A 20315-nucleotide genomic window follows, 5' to 3' on the forward strand; every position below is an offset into this window, starting at 1 on the left:
CCTGGAAGCATCTCATCAATAGTGAGGTTTTGCCCCGGGCAATAGTTTTTTTGACAATTCATAATAAATTGTTGAAATATGTCCCGAATTGGTGCAAGCCGGTCATAACCTTTTCATTCTGTCCAGGTACTTCGATCATTGAAACGGAGGCAACGGATCAGGACTTTGAATCGTTTCAGATTCATCACAAGGCTGAATTTTTCGATGCCATCACCGTCTGTCCCCCACAGCTCCTCCAAACTTTGCCTATTTGCTCTGAAAGCACCAGCTAGGTATAACAAGCCAATAAATGCCTTGAGTTCAATCACATCAGTGTTTTTGATGTCCCTCTCTCTGGAGAATTGCTCTTTGATTGTGTCAATATACTGGTTAGTGAACCGAACAATAGTTTCCAACATGCTATCTGTAATTAGATTACTCCAACATTCCACTGCAGTTTTAGCTTTTCTAGCACTTCCAATAACTCCAGGAAGGTGTGTAATAATATTGTGGGATTCTCTGCGCTGTTTGTTCTTGGGTGCCTTTTTGTTCCACTTTGTATTTTTATCTTTGCCCAAATAATAAGCTAGATCTGTGTCTGTTTCCTCTGTATCAGTGTCATCACCATCCTGCTCTGTTCCAGAATCAGTGTTACATTCTGCTACCTCATCTTCAGATGAAATGTCACTAGATTCCTCTAAATCCTCAGTTACTGCTGGTTCTTCCTCATCATCTTCTAACAAAAAAATCTTCATTTCTTCTAAATGAAGGGGTTTAGATGAATCATACTGTTTTCTGGCCATTGCAGCAGAAAATCTGAAGCAAGAGAGAAAGAGTATGTGTTAGGGCGCAATGTGCCTTAGAAGCCACCCTCCTTTTGTCTAAGAAAACAGTACTTATGTACACTAACTTAGCATTAATCCTTCATAAAACAAGCTAAATACACAATCGTGATGAATAAAAAAAGAAAATACTAACCTTTCAATTTGTGTTGAAATCAGGCGCAATGTGCCTGAGAAGCCAAAGTGTTGATATCTGCTCACTAGAAGGTCTGCTGAGTCACTGTGATATCAGGTTTCACAGAGCCTGTAGAGTCAGGAGATAACTAGGAGGGGTGGGGTTTTCTGATAAGTGGGCAAGGAGAGAGAAGTGAAACTAATTACTGTGTGCCTGTCAGATCTATTGCGCCTGACGGAGGGTTAGGGTAGGGAATCAACCTTCTACAGTGCTGTCATGAAATATATCTAGAAACGGATTTGCTGGTAAGTCTACTTTCATAGTTTTCACCTCATACATCAATAGACCATAACGATACTTAATAAACAAAAACTTAACAAGTAGGTAATCATAGTTTAAAAAATGTGAAATGCCCATGTCATTCTGACATGTTTCAGCACATTTTGGGACAAATGGTCTCACTTTTAACATTAACAATCAATAAAATATTTTCTCTAAATTTTTGTCTCTATTTTGCTCCAATTGTTTGCATCTCATAAAAAATAAAACTTGATGTAACATTATGCATGCAAATTGTGTTTTATGTGCGACCATGACCTATTCTAGAAGCACAGGGTCAGAATTATACTGGTGCATGGAGACAAACTGAAAATGTAAAACTTCAATGGCAAAATTGCTGTCTTTTTCTACTCATTCACAAATAGTTAATGAATGTTATTAAATATGTACAGCAAAATGGAAGGCGTTTCAAATAGAAATCATGCTTCAAAAAACAGTCAAATGAAAAATTATAATATATCCCTCCAGGTGTGACACTTGACATTTGCAGAGTGTCAAACCCCCCAGAAAATGTATAGATATGGCCGAAATAGCTCAGTTGGGAGAGCTTTAGACTGAAGATCTAAAGGTCCCTGGTCCAATCCCGGGTTTCCGCAAAATGCTTTTTCTTCACCGTTTACAAGTGGTTCAAATCCCACCTCTGACATCAACTTTTAATTTCAAGAAACTTTTTTCTTCATTTATTGATTAGATGAGGTCAAACAAAACTTAGTAATGTGGTTTTGAAAAATTTCCTGAGAGTCTTTGGAGTGAATCTGAATTTGTCCTCTCAAAAAAGAACTCTAGGAACATCAAACAGATTTTTTTGTGCATATGTCTGTTGTTCTTTTGGCACTAGAAAAATCCTTTGGACAGTCAATGAGGAGGGACTATTTCACCTCTTTGTGTTCTCTGTCCCTATTAGGGTAGGGAATCAACCTTCTACAGTGCTGTCATGAAATATATCTAGAAACGGATTTGCTGGTAAGTCTACTTTCATAGTTTTCACCTCATACATCAATAGACCATAACGATACTTAGTAAACAAAAACGTAACAAGTAGGTAATCATAGTTTAAAAAATGTGAAATGCCCATGTCATTCTGACATGTTTCAGCACATTTTGGGACAAATGGTCTCACGTTTAACATTAACAATCAATAAAATATTTTCTCTAAATTTTTGTCTCTTTTTTGCTCCAATTGTTTGCATCTCATAAAAAATAAAACTTGATGTAACATTATGCATGCAAATTGTGTTTTATGTGTGACCATGACCTATTCTAGAAGCACAGGGTCAGAATTATACTGGTGCATGGAGACAAACTGAAAATGTAAAAATTCAATGGCAAAATTGCTGTCTTTTTCTACTCATTCACAAATAGTTAATGAATGTTATTAAATATGTACAGCAAAATGGAAGGCGTTTCAATTAGAAATCATGCTTCAAAAAACAGTCAAATGAAAAATGTTAATATATCAGACTTCTGACATCAACTTTTCATTTCAAGAAACTTTATCTTCATTTATTGATTAGATGAGGTCAAACAAAACTTAGTAATGTGGTTTTGAAAAATTTCTTCCTGAGAGTCTTTTGAGTGAATCTGAATTTGTCCTCTCAAAAAAGAACTCTAGGAACATCAAACAGATTTTTTGTGCATATGTCTGTTGTTCTTTTGGCACTAGAAAAATCCTTTGGACAGTCAATGAGGAAGGACTATTTCACCTCTTTGTGTTCTCTGTCCCTATTAGGGTAGGGAATCAACTTTCTACAGTGCTGTCATGAAATATATCTAGAAACGGATTCGCTGGTAAGTCTACTTTCATAGTTTTTACCTCATACATCAATAGACCATAACGATACTTAATAAACAAAAACTTAAAAAGTAGGTAATCATAGTTTAAAAAGTGTGAAATGCGCATGTCATTCTGACATGTTTCAGCACATTTTGGGACAAATGTTACCACTTTTAACATTAACAATCAATAAAATATTTTCTCTAAATTTTTGTCTCTTTTTTGTTCCAATTGTTTGCATCTCATAAAAAATAAAACTTGATGTAACATTATGCATGCAAATTGTGTTTTATGTGCGACCATGACCTATCCTAGAAGCACAGGGTCAGAATTATTCTGGTGCATGGAGACAAACTGAAAATGTAAAAATTCAATGGCAAAATTGCTGTCTTTTTCTACTCATTCACAAATAGTTAATGAATGTTATTAAATATGTACAGCAAAATGGAAGGCTTTTCAAATAGAAATCATGCTTTAAAAAACAGTCAAATGAAAAATTATAATATATCCCACTTCTGACATCAACTTTTCATTTCAAGAAACTTTATCTTCATTTATTGATTAGATGAGGTCAAACAAAACTTAGTAATGTGGTTTTGAAAAATTTCCTGAGAGTCTTTGGAGTGAATCTGAATTTGTCCTCTCAAAAAAGAACTCTAGGAACATCAAACAGAATTTTTGTGCATATGTCTGTTGTTCTTTTGGCACTAGAAAAATCCTTTGGACAGTCAATGAGGAGGGACTATTTCACCTCTTTGTGTTCTCTGTCCCTATTAGGGTAGGGAATCAACCTTCTACAGTGCTGTCATGAAATATATCTAGAAACAGATTTGCTGGTAAGTCTACTTTCATAGTTTTCACCTTATACATCAATAGACCATAACGATACTTAATAAACAAAAACTTAACAAGTAGGTAATCATAGTTTAAAAAATGTGAAATGCCCATGTCATTCTGACATGCTTCAGCACATTTTGGGACAAATGGTCTCACTTTTAACATTAACAATCAATAAAATATTTTCTCTAAATTTTTGTCTCTTTTTTGCTCCAATTGTTTGCATCTCATAAAAAATAAAACTTGATGTAACATTATGCATGCAAATTGTGTTTTATGTGTGACCATGACCTATTCTAGAAGCACAGGGTCAGAATTATACTGGTGCATGGAGACAAACTGAAAATGTAAAAATTCAATGGCAAAATTGCTGTCTTTTTCTACTCATTCACAAATAGTTAATGAATGTTATTAAATATGTACAGCAAAATGGAAGGCGTTTCAATTAGAAATCATGCTTCAAAAAACAGTCAAATGAAAAATGTTAATATATCAGACTTCTGACATCAACTTTTCATTTCAAGAAACTTTATCTTCATTTATTGATTAGATGAGGTCAAACAAAACTTAGTAATGTGGTTTTGAAAAATTTCTTCCTGAGAGTCTTTTGAGTGAATCTGAATTTGTCCTCTCAAAAAAGAACTCTAGGAACATCAAACAGATTTTTTGTGCATATGTCTGTTGTTCTTTTGGCACTAGAAAAATCCTTTGGACAGTCAATGAGGAAGGACTATTTCACCTCTTTGTGTTCTCTGTCCCTATTAGGGTAGGGAATCAACTTTCTACAGTGCTGTCATGAAATATATCTAGAAACGGATTCGCTGGTAAGTCTACTTTCATAGGTTTTACCTCATACATCAATAGACCATAACGATACTTAATAAACAAAAACTTAAAAAGTAGGTAATCATAGTTTAAAAAGTGTGAAATGCGCATGTCATTCTGACATGTTTCAGCACATTTTGGGACAAATGTTACCACTTTTAACATTAACAATCAATAAAATATTTTCTCTAAATTTTTGTCTCTTTTTTGTTCCAATTGTTTGCATCTCATAAAAAATAAAACTTGATGTAACATTATGCATGCAAATTGTGTTTTATGTGCGACCATGACCTATCCTAGAAGCACAGGGTCAGAATTATACTGGTGCATGGAGACAAACTGAAAATGTAAAAATTCAATGGCAAAATTGCTGTCTTTTTCTACTCATTCACAAATAGTTAATGAATGTTATTAAATATGTACAGCAAAATGGAAGGCGTTTCAAATAGAAATCATGCTTTAAAAAACAGTCAAATGAAAAATTATAATATATCCCACTTCTGACATCAACTTTTCATTTCAAGAAACTTTATCTTCATTTATTGATTAGATGAGGTCAAACAAAACTTAGTAATGTGGTTTTGAAAAATTTCCTGAGAGTCTTTGGAGTGAATCTGAATTTATCCTCTCAAAAAAGAACTCTAGGAACATCAAACAGATTTTTTGTGCATATGTCTGTTGTTCTTTTGGCACTAGAAAAATCCTTTGGACAGTCAATGAGGAGGGACTATTTCACCTCTTTGTGTTCTCTGTCCCTATTAGGGTAGGGAATCAACCTTCTACAGTGCTGTCATGAAATATATCTAGAAACAGATTTGCTGGTAAGTCTACTTTCATAGTTTTCACCTCATACATCAATAGACCATAACGATACTTAATAAACAAAAACTTAACAAGCAGGTAATCATAGTTTAAAAAATGTGAAATGCCCATGTCATTCTGACATGTTTCAGCACATTTTGGGACAAATGGTCTCACTTTTAACATTAACAATCAATAAAATATTTTCTCTAAATTTTTGTCTCTTTTTTGCTCCAATTGTTTGGATCTCATAAAAAATAAAACTTGATGTAACATTATGCATGCAAATTGTGTTTTATGTGCGACCATGACCTATTCTAGAAGCACAGGGTCAGAATTATACTGGTGCATGGAGACAAACTGAAAATGTAAAAATTCAATGGCAAAATTGCTGTCTTTTTCTACTCATTCACAAATAGTTAATGAATGTTATTAAATATGTACAGCAAAATGGAAGGCGTTTCAAATAGAAATCATGCTTCAAAAAACAGTCAAATGAAAAATTATAATATATCCCACTTCTGACATCAACTTTTCATTTCAAGAAACTTTATCTTCATTTATTGATTAGATGAGGTCAAACAAAACTTAGTAATGTGGTTTTGAAAAATTTCTTCCTGAGAGTCTTTGGAGTGAATCTGAATTTGTCCTCTCAAAAAAGAACTCTAGGAACATCAAACAGAATTTTTGTGCATATGTCTGTTGTTCTTTTGGCACTAGAAAAATCCTTTGGACAGTCAATGAGGACGGACTATTTCACCTCTTTGTGTTCTCTGTCCCTATTAGGGTAGGGAATCAACTTTCTACAGTGCTGTCATGAAATATATCTAGAAACGGATTCGCTGGTAAGTCTACTTTCATAGTTTTTACCACATACATCAATAGACCATAACGATACTTAATAAACAAAAACTTAAAAAGTAGGTAATCATAGTTTAAAAAGTGTGAAATGCGCATGTCATTCTGACATGTTTCAGCACATTTTGGGACAAATGTTACCACTTTTAACATTAACAATCAATAAAATATTTTCTCTAAATTTTTGTCTCTTTTTTGTTCCAATTGTTTGCATCTCATAAAAAATAAAACTTGATGTAACATTATGCATGCAAATTGTGTTTTATGTGCGACCATGACCTATCCTAGAAGCACAGGGTCAGAATTATACTGGTGCATGGAGACAAACTGAAAATGTAAAAATTCAATGGCAAAATTGCTGTCTTTTTCTACTCATTCACAAATAGTTAATGAATGTTATTAAATATGTACAGCAAAATGGAAGGCGTTTCAAATAGAAATCATGCTTCAAAAAACAGTCAAATGAAAAATTATAATATATCCCTCCAGGTGTGACACTTGACATTTGCAGAGTGTCAACCCCCCTAGAAAATGTATAGATACGGCCGAAATAGCTCAGTTGGGAGAGCGTTAGACTGAAGATCTAAAGGCCCCTGGTCCAATCCCGGGTTTTGGCAAAATTCTTTTTCTTCACCGTTTCCATTTTAAGGAGATATTAAACAAATCACATGGACTGATTATTTACAGCTAATGTAAAAGGCCTAAAAATCTTAACTATCTACAGAAAACAAAATGTTAAAAATTTGAGAAACGGTAACTTTTTCCTTTTGAACACATGAATGTTTTTTAGTAATTTTTCCTCTATTTTGTTTTTTTTCAGATTGACTTAGCTGTAAGAGGATTAAAAGGTAACCTGATAGCTGAAACAGACAGCACTTATCACACTAGCTGAATGATTATAGTCAGCTTGTTTGACTTTGAAACATTGAGGCATTACTGAGACAAATGTCCTTAAAAAATATGCTGTGGACAAAGTAAAAAAGGCAAAAAACACAAGCTCCACACAGGTCCATCATCTTTAATTTGAAATATAGGAGGTTTCTACTTTAATGGTAAGACAAAGCATCTACATATTTGACATTGCTCCAGTGAGTAGAGCCCACTTAAAAATGTATGGGTTGCTTGTCTCTGCAAGCAAAAGCTGGGCACTAAACTGGCATGCTTGCAATGCTGGATTGTTCAGAGTGAAAACACCTATAGGCTGACAATAGTAATTGCAGGTGTTGATTAACTCATTGTGCAAAATAATTTCTAAATTGTGGTCACTTTGGGAGGATTTCTGCTTTTTTGGTACTCTGCAAATTTCATCTGCAAGGTATTCCTGCAAAATCTGCATTGCAAAACCCAAATAGGGCTCTTCCTTTCAAAGCCCTGCTGTGTGGCCAAACAGTAGTTTCTGAAGAAATGTGGTGCATCACCGCATTTGTGAGAAATCTAACATTTCTAATATCCAAACAAAATAAATGGAGGTTTAAAAATTAATGCAGACGAAAAGTACGCATATTAAAAATGTTATTTATTGACTTTTTTGGGGTGGTGGGACAAGTTTTTAATCACAAGAAATGGTAACATTTCTGCTGACTGGCATGGAAGGATTTAAGTTACAAATGCAACACAAAGTCAGGATGGCTGAGCGGTCTAAGGCGCTGCATTCAGGTCGCAGTCTCCTCTGGAGGTGTGTGTTCAAATCCAACTTCTGACATCAACTTTTCATTTCAAGAAACTTTATCTTCATTTATTGATTAGATGAGGTCAAACAAAACTTAGTAATGTGGTTTTGAAAAATTTCTTCCTGTGAGTCTTTGGAGTGAATCTGAATTTGTCCCCTCAAAAAAGAACTCTAGGAACATCAAACAGATTTTTTGTGCATATGTCTGTTGTTCTTTTGGCACTAGAAAAATCCTTTGGACAGTCAATGAGGAGGGACTATTTAACCTCTTTGTGTTCTCTGTCCCTATTAGGGTAGGGAATCAACCTTCTACAGTGCTGTCATGAAATATATCTAGAATCGGATTTGCTGGTAAGTCTACTTTCATAGTTTTTACCTCATACATCAATAGACCATAACGATACTTAATAAACAAAAACTTAAAAAGTAGGTAATCATAGTTAAAAAAATGTGAAATGCCCATGTCCTTCTGACATTTTTCAGCACATTTTGGGACAAATGGTCTCACTTTTAACATTAACAATCAATAAAATATTTTCTCTAAATTTTTGTCTCTTTTTTGCTCCAATTGTTTGCATCTCATAAAAAACAAAACTTGATGTAACATTATGCATGCAAATTGTGTTTTATGTGTGACCATGACCTATCCTAGAAGCACAGGGTCAGAATTATACTGGTGCATGGAGACAAATTGAAAATGTAAAAATTCAATGGCAAAATTGCTGTGTTTTTCTACTCATTCACAAATAGTTAATGAATGTCATTCTGACATGTTTCACCACATTTTGGGACAAATGTTATCACTTTTAACATTAACAATCAATAAAATATTTTCTCTAAATTTTTGTCTCTTTTTTGCTCCAATTGTTTGCATCTCATAAAAAATAAAACTTGATGTCACTTTATGCATGCAAATTGTGTTTTATGTGTGACCATGACCTATTCTAGAAGCACAGGGTCAGAATTATACTGGTGCATGGAGACAAACTGAAAATGTAAAAATTCAATGGCAAAATTGCTGTCTTTTTTTACTCATTCACAAATAGTTAATGAATGTTATTAAATATGTACAGCAAAATGGAAGGCGTTTCAAATAGAAATCATGCTTCAAAAAACAGTCAAATGAAAAATTATAATATATCCCTCCAGGTGTGACACTTGACATTTGCAGAGTGTCAACCCCTCCAGAAAATGTATAGATATGGCCGAAATAGCTCAGTTGGGAGAGCGTTAGACTGAAGATCTAAAGGCCCTTTTACATTTAGCGATGCACCAGTGATCCAACCAGCGATCCGACCCGGTCAGGATCGCTGGTGCATCGCTAAATGATCGCTAGTGAGCTTTCATACAGAAAGACCTCACAGCGATGCAGCAGCGCACGATACTCACCTTTCACACACAGCGATCCTGACGTCCTCCCGCCCGCCTCCACGCGTCGCTGGACGTCACAGCAGGAAGTCTCAGCAGGAAGCGCCCGACGAGAAATGGAGCCGGACATTCTCGCGCGATCAGCGATGAGCAGCGGGGGAGCCGGTCGGAGGTAAGTATCACACATAGCGATATCACTAGCAATATCGCTATAACGTCACAAAACCAGTGACGTTTTAGCGATATTGCTAGCGATATTGCTTAGTGTAAAACCCCCTTAAAGGTCCTGGGTTTCGGCAAAATGCTTTTTCTTCACCGTTTACATTTTAAGGAGATACTAAACAAAGCACATGGACTGATTATTTACAGCTAATGTAAAAGGCCTAAAAATCTTAACTATCTACAGAAAACAAAATGTTAAAAATTTGAGAAACAGTAACTTTTTCCTTTTGAACACATGAATGTTTTTTAGTAATTTTTCCTCTATTTTGTTTTATTTCAGATTGACTTAGCTGTAAGAGGATTAAAAGGTAACCTGATAGCTGAAACAGACAGCACTTATCAGACACTAGCTGAATGATTATAGTCAGCTTGTTTGACTTTGAAACACTGAGGCATTAGGCCGGTTTCACATTAGCGCATTTTCAGCGCGCGCACGGCCGGGGGTAGCTCCGCCCCCGATCCGGCTCTCTGCCCGGCGTGCCCGCCCCTTGCTTGTAGCACCGCCTACTAGCGGACAGCGGCGCCTGCGATCGGCGCACCCTATCTTTAGCATAGGGTGCGCAGATCATGCACAGGCCGTGCGCTAGTTGCGCTTTGACCTGTGCTGCGCACTTTTGACGGTGCGCCGTGCACGCCAAAATCCGAAAAGTTTGATTTTGGCGCGCATGGCGCACCGTCAAAAGTGCGCAGCACAGGTCAAAGCGCAACTAGCGCACGGCCTGCGCACGATCTGCGCACCCTATGCTAAAGATAGGGTGCGCCGATCGCAGGCGCCGCTGTCCGCTAGTAGGCGGCGCTACAAGCAAGGGGCGGGCACGCCGGGCAGAGAGCCGGATCGGGGGCGGAGCTACCCCCGGCCGTGCGCGCGCTGAAAATGCGCTAATGTGAAACCGGCCTTACTGAGACAAATGTCCTTAAAAAATATGCTGGGGACAAATTCAAAAAAGCAAAAAACACAAGCTCCACACAGGTCCGTCATCTTTAATTTGAAATATAGGAGGTTTCTACTTTAATGGTAAGACAAAGCATCTACATATTTGACATTGCTCCAGTGATTAGAGCCCACTTAAAAATGTATGGGTTGCTTGTCTCTGCAAGCAAAAGCTGGGCACTAAACTGGCATACTTGCAATGCTGGATGGTTCAGAGTGAAAACACCTATAGGCTGACAATAGTAATTGCAGGTGTTGATTAACTCTTTGTGCAAAATAATTTCTAAAATGTGGTCACTTTGGGAGGTTTTCTGCTGTTTTGGTACTCTGCAAATTTCATCTGCAAAGTATTCCTGCAAAATCTGCATTGCAAAACCCAAATAGGGCTCTTCCTTTCAAAGTCCTGCTGTGTGGCCAAACAGTAGTTTCTGAAGAAACGTGGTGCATCACCACATTTGTGAGAAATCTAACATTTCTAATATCCAAACAAAATAAATGGAGGTTTAAAAATTAATGCAGACGAAAAGTACGCATATTAAAAATGTTATTTATTGACTTTTTTAGGGTGGTGTGACAAGTTTTTAATCACAAGAAATGGTAACATTTCTGCTGACTAGCATGGAAGGAGTTAAGTTCCAATTGCATATCGAAGTCAGGATGGCCGAGTGGTCTAAGGCGATGCGTTCAGGTGACAGTCTCCCCTGAACGCACTTCTGACATCAACTTTTCATTTCAAGAAACTTTATCTTCACTTATTGATTAGATGAGGTCAAACAAAACTTAGTAATGTGGTTTTGAAAAATTTCCTGAGAGTCTTTGGAGTGAATCTGAATTTGTCCTCTCAAAAAAGAACTCTAGGAACATCAAACAGATTTTTTGTGCATATGTCTGTTGTTCTTTTGGCACTAGAAAAATCCTTTGGACAGTCAATGAGGAGGGACTATTTCACCTCTTTGTGATCTCTGTCCCTATTAGGGTAGGGAATCAACCTTCTACAGTGCTGTCATGAAATATATCTAGAAACGGATTTGCTGGTAAGTCTACTTTCATAGTTTTCACCTCATACATCAATAGACCATAACGATACTTAATAAACAAAAACTTAACAAGTAGGTAATCATAGTTTAAAAAATGTGAAATGCCCATGTCATTCTGACATGTTTCAGGACATTTTGGGACAAATGGTCTCACTTTTAACATTAACAATCAATAAAATATTTTCTCTAAATTTTTGTCTCTTTTTTGCTCCAATTGTTTGCATCTCATAAAAAATAAAACTTGATGTAACATTATGCATGCAAATTGTGTTTTATATGCGACCATGACCTATCCTAGAAGCACAGGGTCAGAATTATACTGGTGCATGGAGACAAACTGAAAATGTAAAAATTCAATGGCAAAATTGCTGTCTTTTTCTACTCATTCACAAATAGTTAATGAATGTTATTAAATATGCACAGCAAAATGGAAGGCGTTTCAAATAGAAATCATGCTTCAAGAAACAGTCAAATGAAAAATTATAATATATCCCTCCAGGTGTGACACTTGACATTTGCAGAGTGTCAAACCCCCCAGAAAATGTATAGATATGGTCAAAATAGCTCAGTTGGGAGAGCGTTAGACTGAAGATTTAAAAGTCCCTGGTCCAATCCCGGGTTTCGGCAAAATGCTTTTTCTTCACCGTTTACATTTTAAGGAGATATTAAACAAAGCACATGGACTGATCATGATCAAAAGGCCTAAAAATCTTAACTATCTACAGAAAACAAAATGTTAAAAATTTGAGAAACGGTAACTTTTTCCTTTTGAACACATGAATGTTTTTTAGTAATTTTTCCTCTATTTTGTTTTATTTCAGATTGACTTAGCAGTAAGAGGATTAAAAGGTAACCTGATAGCTGAAACAGACAGCACTTATCAGACACTAGCTGAATGATTATAGTCAGCTTGTTTGACTTTGAAACACTGAGGCATTACTGAGACAAATGTCCTTAAAAAATATGCTGGGGACAAAAGGGGGTTTTACACTAAGCAATATCGCTAGCAATATCGCTAAAACGTCACTGGTTTTGTGACGTTATAGCGATATTGCTAGCGATATCGCTATGTGTGATACTTACCAACGACCGGCTCCCCCGCTGTCCATCGCTGATCGCGCTAGATTGTCCGGCTCCATTTCTCGTCAGGCGCTTCCTGCTGAGACTTCCTGCTGTGACGATGAGTGACGCGTGGAGGCTGGCGGGAGGACGGCAGGATCGCTGTGTGTGAATGGTAAGTATCGTGCGCTGCGTCGCTGCTGCATAGCTGTGAGATCTTTCTGTATGAAAGCTCACTAGCGATCATTTAGCGATGCACCAGCGATCCTGGCCGGGTCGGATTGCTGGTCGGATCGCTGGTACATCGCTAAATGTAAAAGGGCCTAAAGGCAAAAAACACAAGCTCCACACAGGTCCGTCATCTTTAATTTGAAATATAGGAGGTTTCTACTTTAATGGTGAGACAAAGCATCTACATATTTGACATTGCTCCAGTGAGTAGAGCCCACTTAAAAATGTATGGGTTGCTTGTCTCTGCAAGCAACAGCTGGGCACTAAACTGGCATACTTGCAATGCTGGATGGTTCAGAGTGAAAACACCTATAGGCTGACAATAGTAATTGCAGGTGTTGATTATCTCATTGTGCAAAATAATTTCTAAAATGTGGTCACTTTGGGAGGTTTTCTGCTGTTTTGGTACTCTGCAAATTTCATCTGCAAGGTATTCCTGCAAAATCTGCATTGCAAAACCCAAATAGGGCTCTTCCTTTCAAAGCCCTGCTGTGTGGCCAAACAGTAGTTTCTGAAGAAATGTGGTGCATCACAGCATTTGTGAGAAATCTAACATTTCTAATATGCAAACAAAATAAATGGAGGTTTAAAAATTAATGCAGACGAAAAGTACGCATATAAAAAATGTTATTTATTGACTTTTTTGGGGTGGTGTGACAAATTTTTAATCACAAGAAATGGTAACATTTCTGCTGACTAGCATGGAAGGAGTTAAGTTCCAATTGCATATTGAAGTCAGGATGGCCGAAGCGGTCTAAGGCTCTGCGTTCAGGTCGCAGTCGCCCCTGGAGGCGTGGGATCAAATCCCACTCCTGACATCAACTTTTAATTTCAAGAAACTTTATCTTCATTTATTGATTAGATGAGGTCAAACAAAACTTAGTAATGTGGTTTTGAAAAATTTCCTGAGAGTCTTTGGAGTGAAACTGAATTTGTCCTCTCAAAAAAGAACTCTAGGAACATCAAACAGATTTTTTGTGCATATGTCTGTTGTTCTTTTGGCACTAGAAAAATCCTTTGGACAGTCAATGAGGAGGGACTATTTCACCTCTTTGTGTTCTCTGTCCCAATTAGGGTAGGGAATCAACCTTCTACAGTGCTGTCATGAAATATATCTAGAAACGGATTTGCTGGTAAGTCTACTTTCATAGTTTTCACCTCATACATCAATAGACCATAACGATACTTAATAAACAAAAACTTAACAAGTAGGTAATCATAGTTTAAAAAATGTGAAATGCCCATGTCATTCTGACATGTTTCAGCACATTTTGGGACAAATGGTCTCACTTTTAACAATCAATAAAATATTTTCTCTAAATTTTTGTCTCTTTTTTGCTCCAATTGTTTGCATCTCATAAAAAATAAAACTTGATGTAACATTATGCATGCAAATTGTGTTTTATGTGCGACCATGACCTATTCTAGAAGCACAGGGTCAGAATTATACTGGTGCATGGAGACAAACTGAAAATGTAAAAATTCAATGGCAAAATTGCTGTCTTTTTCTACTCATTCACAAATAGTTAATGAATGTTATTAAATATGTACAGCAAAATGGATGGCGTTTCAAATAGAAATCATGCTTCAAAAAACAGTCAAATGAAAAATTATAATATATCCCTCCAGGTGTGACACTTGACATTTGCAGAGTGTCAAACCCCCCAGAAAATGTATAGATATGGCCGAAATATCTCAGTTGGGAGAGCGTTAGACTGAAGATCTAAAGGTCCCTGGTCCAATCCCGGGTTTCGGCAAAATGCTTTTTCTTCACCGTTTCCATTTTAAGGAGATATTAAACAAAGCACATGGACTGATCATGATCAAAAGGCCTAAAAATCTTAACTATCTACAGAAAACAAAATGTTAAAAATTTGAGAAATGGTAACTTTTTCCTTTTGAACACATGAATGTTTTTTAGTAATTTTTCCTCTATTTTGTTTTATTTCAGATTGACTTAGCTGTAAGAGGATTAAAAGGTAACCTGATAGCTGAAACAGACAGCACTTATCAGACACTAGCTGAATGATTATAGTCAGCTTGTTTGACTTTGAAACACTGAGGCATTACTGAGACAAATGTCCTTAAAAAATATGCTGTGGACAAAGTCAAAAAGGCAAAAAACACAAGCTCCACACAGGTCCGTCATCTTTAATTTGAAATATAGGAGGTTTCTACTTTAATGGAGAGACAAAGCATCTACATATTTGACATTGCTCCAGTGAGTAGAGCCCACTTAAAAATGTATGGGTTGCTTGTCTCTGCAAGCAAAAGCTGGGCACTAAACTGGCATACTTGCAATGCTGGATGGTTCAGAGTGAAAACACCTATAGGCTGACAATAGTAATTGCAGGTGTTGATTAACTCATTGTGCAAAATAATTTCTAAAATGTGGTCACTTTGGGAGGTTTTCTGCTGTTTTGGTACTCTGCAAATTTCATCTGCAAGGTATTCCTGCAAAATCTGCATTGCAAAACCCAAATAGGGCTCTTCCTTTCAAAGCCCTGCTGTGTGGCCAAACAGTAGTTTCTGAAGAAATGTGGTGCATCACCGCATTTGTGAGAAATCTAACATTTCTAATATCCAAACAAAATAAATGGAGGTTTAAAAATTAATGCAGACGAAAAGTACGCATATAAAAAATGTTATTTATTGACTTTTTTGGGGTGGTGTGACAAGTTTTTAATCACAAGGAATGGTAACATTTCTGCTGACTAGCATGGAAGGAGTTAAGTTCCAATTGCATATCGAAGTCAGGATGGGCGAGCGGTCTAAGGCGCTGCGTTCAGGTCGCAGTTTCCCCTGGAGGTGTGGGTTCAAATCCCACTTCTGACATCAACATTTAATTTCAAGAAACTTTATCTTCATTTATTGATTAGATGAGGTCAAACAAAACTTAGTAATGTGGTTTTGAAAAATTTCCTGAGAGTCTTTGGAGTGAATCTGAATTTGTCCTCTCAAAAAAGAACTCTAGGAACATCAAACAGATTTTTTGTGCATATGTCTGTTGTTCTTTTGGCACTAGAAAAATCCTTTGGACAGTCAATGAGGAGGGACTATTTCACCTCTTTGTGTTCTCTGTCCCTATTAGGGTAGGGAATCAACCTTCTACAGTGCTGTCATGAAATATATCTAGAAACGGATTTGCTGGTAAGTCTACTTTCATAGTTTTCACCTCATACATCAATAGACCATAACGATACTTAATAAACAAAAACTTAACAAGTAGGTAATCATAGTTTAAAAAATGTGAAAAGCCCATGTCCTTCTGACATGTTTCAGCACATTTTGGGACAAATGGTCTCACTTTTAACATTAACAATCAATAAAATATTTTCTCTAAATTTTTGTCTCTTTTTTGCTCCAATTGTTTGCATCTCATAAAAAATAAAACTTGATGTAACATTATGCATGCAAATTGTGTTTTATGTGCGACCATGACCTATTCTAGAAGCACAGGGTCAGAATTATACTGGTGCATGGAGACAAACTGAAAATGTAAAAATTCAATGGCAAAATTGCTGTCTTTTTCTACTCATTCACAAATAGTTAATGAATGTTATTAAATATGTACAGCAAAATGGAAGGCGTTTCAAATAGAAATCATGCTTCAAAAAACAGTCAAATGAAAAATTATAATATATCCCTCCAGGTGTGACACTTGACATTTGCAGAGTGTCAAACCCCCCAGAAAATGTATAGACATGGCCGAAATAGCTCAGTTGGGAGAGCGTTAGACTGAATATCTAAAGGTCCCTGGTCCAATCCCAGGTTTCGGCAAAATGCTTTTTCTTCACCGTTTACATTTTAAGGAGATATTAAACAAAGCACATGGACTGATCATGATCAAAAGGCCTAAAAATCTTAACTATCTACAGAAAACAAAATGTTAAAAATTTGAGAAATGGTAACTTTTTCCTTTTGAACACATGAATGTTTTTTTAGCAATTTTTCCTCTATTTTGTTTTATTTCAGATTGACTTAGCTGTAAGAGGATTAAAAGGTAACCTGATAGCTGAAATAGACAGCACTTATCAGACACTAGCTGAATGATTATAGTCAGCTTGTTTGACTTTGAAACACTGAGGCATTACTGAGACAAATGTCCTGAAAAAATATGCTGTGGACAAAGTCAAAAAGGCAAAAAACACAAGCTCCACACAGGTCCGTCATCTTTAATTTGAAATATAGGAGGTTTCTACTTTAATGGAGAGACAAAGCATCTACATATTTGACATTGCTCTAGTGAGTAGAGCCCACTTAAAAATGTATGGGTTGCTTGTCTCTGCAAGCAAAAGCTGGGCACTAAACTGGCATACTTGCAATGCTGGATGGTTCAGAGTGAAAACACCTATAGGCTGACAATAGTAATTGCAGGTGTTGATTAACTCATTGTGCAAAATAATTTCTAAAATGTGGTCACTTTGGGAGGTTTTCTGCTGTTTTGGTACTCTGCAAATTTCATCTGCAAGGTATTCCTGCAAAATCTGCATTGCAAAACCCAAATAGGGCTCTTCCTTTCAAAGCCCTGCTGTGTGGCCAAACAGTAGTTTCTGAAGAAATGTGGTGCATCACCGCATTTGTGAGAAATCTAACATTTCTAATATCCAAACAAAATAAATGGAGGTTTAAAAATTAATGCAGACGAAAAGTACGCATATAAAAAATGTTATTTATTGACTTTTTTGGGGTGGTGTGACAAGTTTTTAATCACAAGGAATGGTAACATTTCTGCTGACTAGCATGGAAGGAGTTAAGTTCCAATTGCATTTCGAAGTCAGGATGGCCGAGCGGTCTAAGGCGCTGTGTTCAGGTCGCAGTCTCCCCTGGAGGCGTGGGTTCAAATCCCACTTCTGACATCAACATTTAATTTCAAGAAACTTTATCTTCATTTATTGATTAGATGAGGTCAAACAAAACTTAGTAATGTGGTTTTGAAAAATTTCCTGAGAGTCTTTGGAGTGAATCTGAATTTGTCCTCTCAAAAAAGAACTCTAGTAACATCAAACAGATTTTTTGTGCATATGTCTGTTGTTCTTTTGGCACTAGAAAAATCCTTTGGACAGTCAATGAGGAGGGACTATTTCACCTCTTTGTGTTCTCTGTCCCTATTAGGGTAGGGAATCAACCTTCTACAGTGCTGTCATGAAATATATCTAGAAACGGATTTGCTGGTAAGTCTACTTTCATAGTTTTCACCTCATACATCAATAGACCATAACGATACTTAATAAACAAAAACTTAACAAGTAGGTAATCATAGTTTAAAAAATGTGAAAAGCCCATGTCCTTCTGACATGTTTCAGCACATTTTGGGACAAATGGTCTCACTTTTAACATTAACAATCAATAAAATATTTTCTCTAAATTTTTGTCTCTTTTTTGCTCCAATTGTTTGCATCTCATAAAAAAATAAAACTTGATGTAACATTATGCATGCAAATTGTGTTTTATGTGCGACCATGTCCTATTCTAGAAGCACATTGTCAGAATTATACTGGTGCATGGAGACAAACTGAAAATGTAAAAATTCAATGGCAAAATTGCTGTCTTTTTCTACTCATTCACAAATAGTTAATGAATGTTATTAAATATGTACAGCAAAATGGAAGGCGTTTCAAATAGAAATCATGCTTCAAAAAACAGTCAAATGAAAAATTATAATATATCCCTCCAGGTGTGACACTTGACATTTGCAGAGTGTCAAACCCCCCAGAAAATGTATAGATATGGCCGAAATAGCTCAGTTGGGAGAGCGTTAGACTGAAGATCTAAAGGTCCCTGGTCCAATCCCAGGTTTCGGCAAAATGCTTTTTCTTCACCGTTTACATTTTAAGGAGATATTAAACAAAGCACATGGACTGATCATGATCAAAAGGCCTAAAAATCTTAACTATCTACAGAAAACAAAATGTTAAAAATTTGAGAAATGGTAACTTTTTCCTTTTGAACACATGAATGTTTTTTAGCAATTTTTCCTCTATTTTGTTTTATTTCAGATTGACTTAGCTGTAAGAGGATTAAAAGGTAACCTGATAGCTGAAACAGACAGCACTTATCAGACACTAGCTGAATGATTATAGTCAGCTTGTTAGACTTTGAAACACTGAGGCATTACTGAGACAAATGTCCTTAAAAAATATGCTGTGGACAAAGTCAAAAAGGCAAAAATCACAAGCTCCACACAGGTCCGTCATCTTTAATTTGAAATATAGGAGGTTTCTACTTTAATGGTGAGACAAAGCATCTACATATTTGACATTGCTCCAGTGAGTAGAGCCCACTTAAAAATGTATGGGTTGCTTGTCTCTGCAAGCAAAAGCTGGGCACTAAACTGGCATACTTGCAAGGCTGGATGGTTCAGAGTGAAAACACCTATAGGCTGACAATAGAAATTGCAGGTGTTGATTAACTCATTGTGCAAAATAATTTCTAAAATGTGGTCACCTTGGGAGGTTTTCTGCTGTTTTGGTACTCTGCAAATTTCATCTGCAAGGTATTCCTGCAAAATCTGCATTGCAAAACCCAAATAGGGCTCTTCCTTTCAAAGCCCTGCTGTGTGGCCAAACAGTAGTTTCTGAAGAAATGTGGTGCATCACCGCATTTGTGAGAAATCTAACATTTCTAATATCCAAACAAAATAAATGGAGGTTTAAAAATTAATGCAGACGAAAAGTACGCATATAAAAAATGTTATTTATTGACTTTTTTGGGGTGGTGTGACAAGTTTGTAATCACAAGGGATGGTAACATTTCTGCTGACTAGCATGGAAGGAGTTAAGTTCCAATTGCATAGTGAAGTCAGGATGGCCGAGTGGTCTAAGGTGCTGCGTTCATGTCGCAGTCTCCCACTTCTGACATCAACATTTAATTTCAAGAAACTTTATCTTCATTTATTGATTAGATGAGGTCAAACAAAACTTAGTAATGTGGTTTTGAAAAATTTCCTGAGAGTCTATGGGGTGAATCTGAATTTGTCCTCTCAAAAAAGAACTCTAGGAACATGAAACAGATTTTTTGTGCATACGTCTGTTCTTTTGGCACTAGAAAAATCCTTTGGACAGTCAATGAGGAGGGACTATTTCACCTCTTTGTGTTCTCTGTCCCTATTAGGGTAGGGAATCAACCTTCTACAGTGCTGTCATGAAATATATCTAGAAACGGATTTGCTGGTAAGTCTACTTTCATAGTTTTCACCTCATACATCAATAGACCATAACGATACTTAATAAACAAAAACTTAACAAGTAGGTAATCATAGTTTAAAAAATGTGAAATGCCCATGTCATTCTGACATGTTTCAGCACATTTTGGGACAAATGGTCTCACTTTTAACAATCAATAAAATATTTTCTCTAAATTGTTGTCTCTTTTTTGCTCCAATTGTTTGCATCTCATAAAAAATAAAACTTGATGTAACATTATGCA

General features: G+C 36.3%; 3 non-coding genes across 3 annotated transcripts; all 3 read left to right on the top strand.

Annotated features, from left to right (window-relative positions):
• Positions 1 to 6914: 6914 nt before the first annotated feature.
• On the top strand, positions 6915 to 6987 carry TRNAF-GAA (transfer RNA phenylalanine (anticodon GAA)). Its single transcript has one exon. It is a non-coding gene; the product is annotated as a tRNA-Phe (tRNA).
• A 10676-nt stretch (positions 6988 to 17663) lies between these two features.
• Positions 17664 to 17746, top strand: TRNAL-CAG (transfer RNA leucine (anticodon CAG)). The gene has a single exon. It is a non-coding gene; the product is annotated as a tRNA-Leu (tRNA).
• Positions 17747 to 18619: 873 nt separating this feature from the next.
• Positions 18620 to 18692, top strand: TRNAF-GAA (transfer RNA phenylalanine (anticodon GAA)). Its single transcript has one exon. It is a non-coding gene; the product is annotated as a tRNA-Phe (tRNA).
• The last annotated feature ends 1623 nt before the right edge of the window (positions 18693 to 20315 follow it).

The sequence above is a fragment of the Dendrobates tinctorius genome, unplaced genomic scaffold (genome assembly GCF_039654945.1).
Source record: "Dendrobates tinctorius isolate UK_male_01 unplaced genomic scaffold, ASM3965494v1 ptg000350l, whole genome shotgun sequence".
NCBI lineage: Eukaryota > Metazoa > Chordata > Amphibia > Anura > Dendrobatidae > Dendrobates > Dendrobates tinctorius.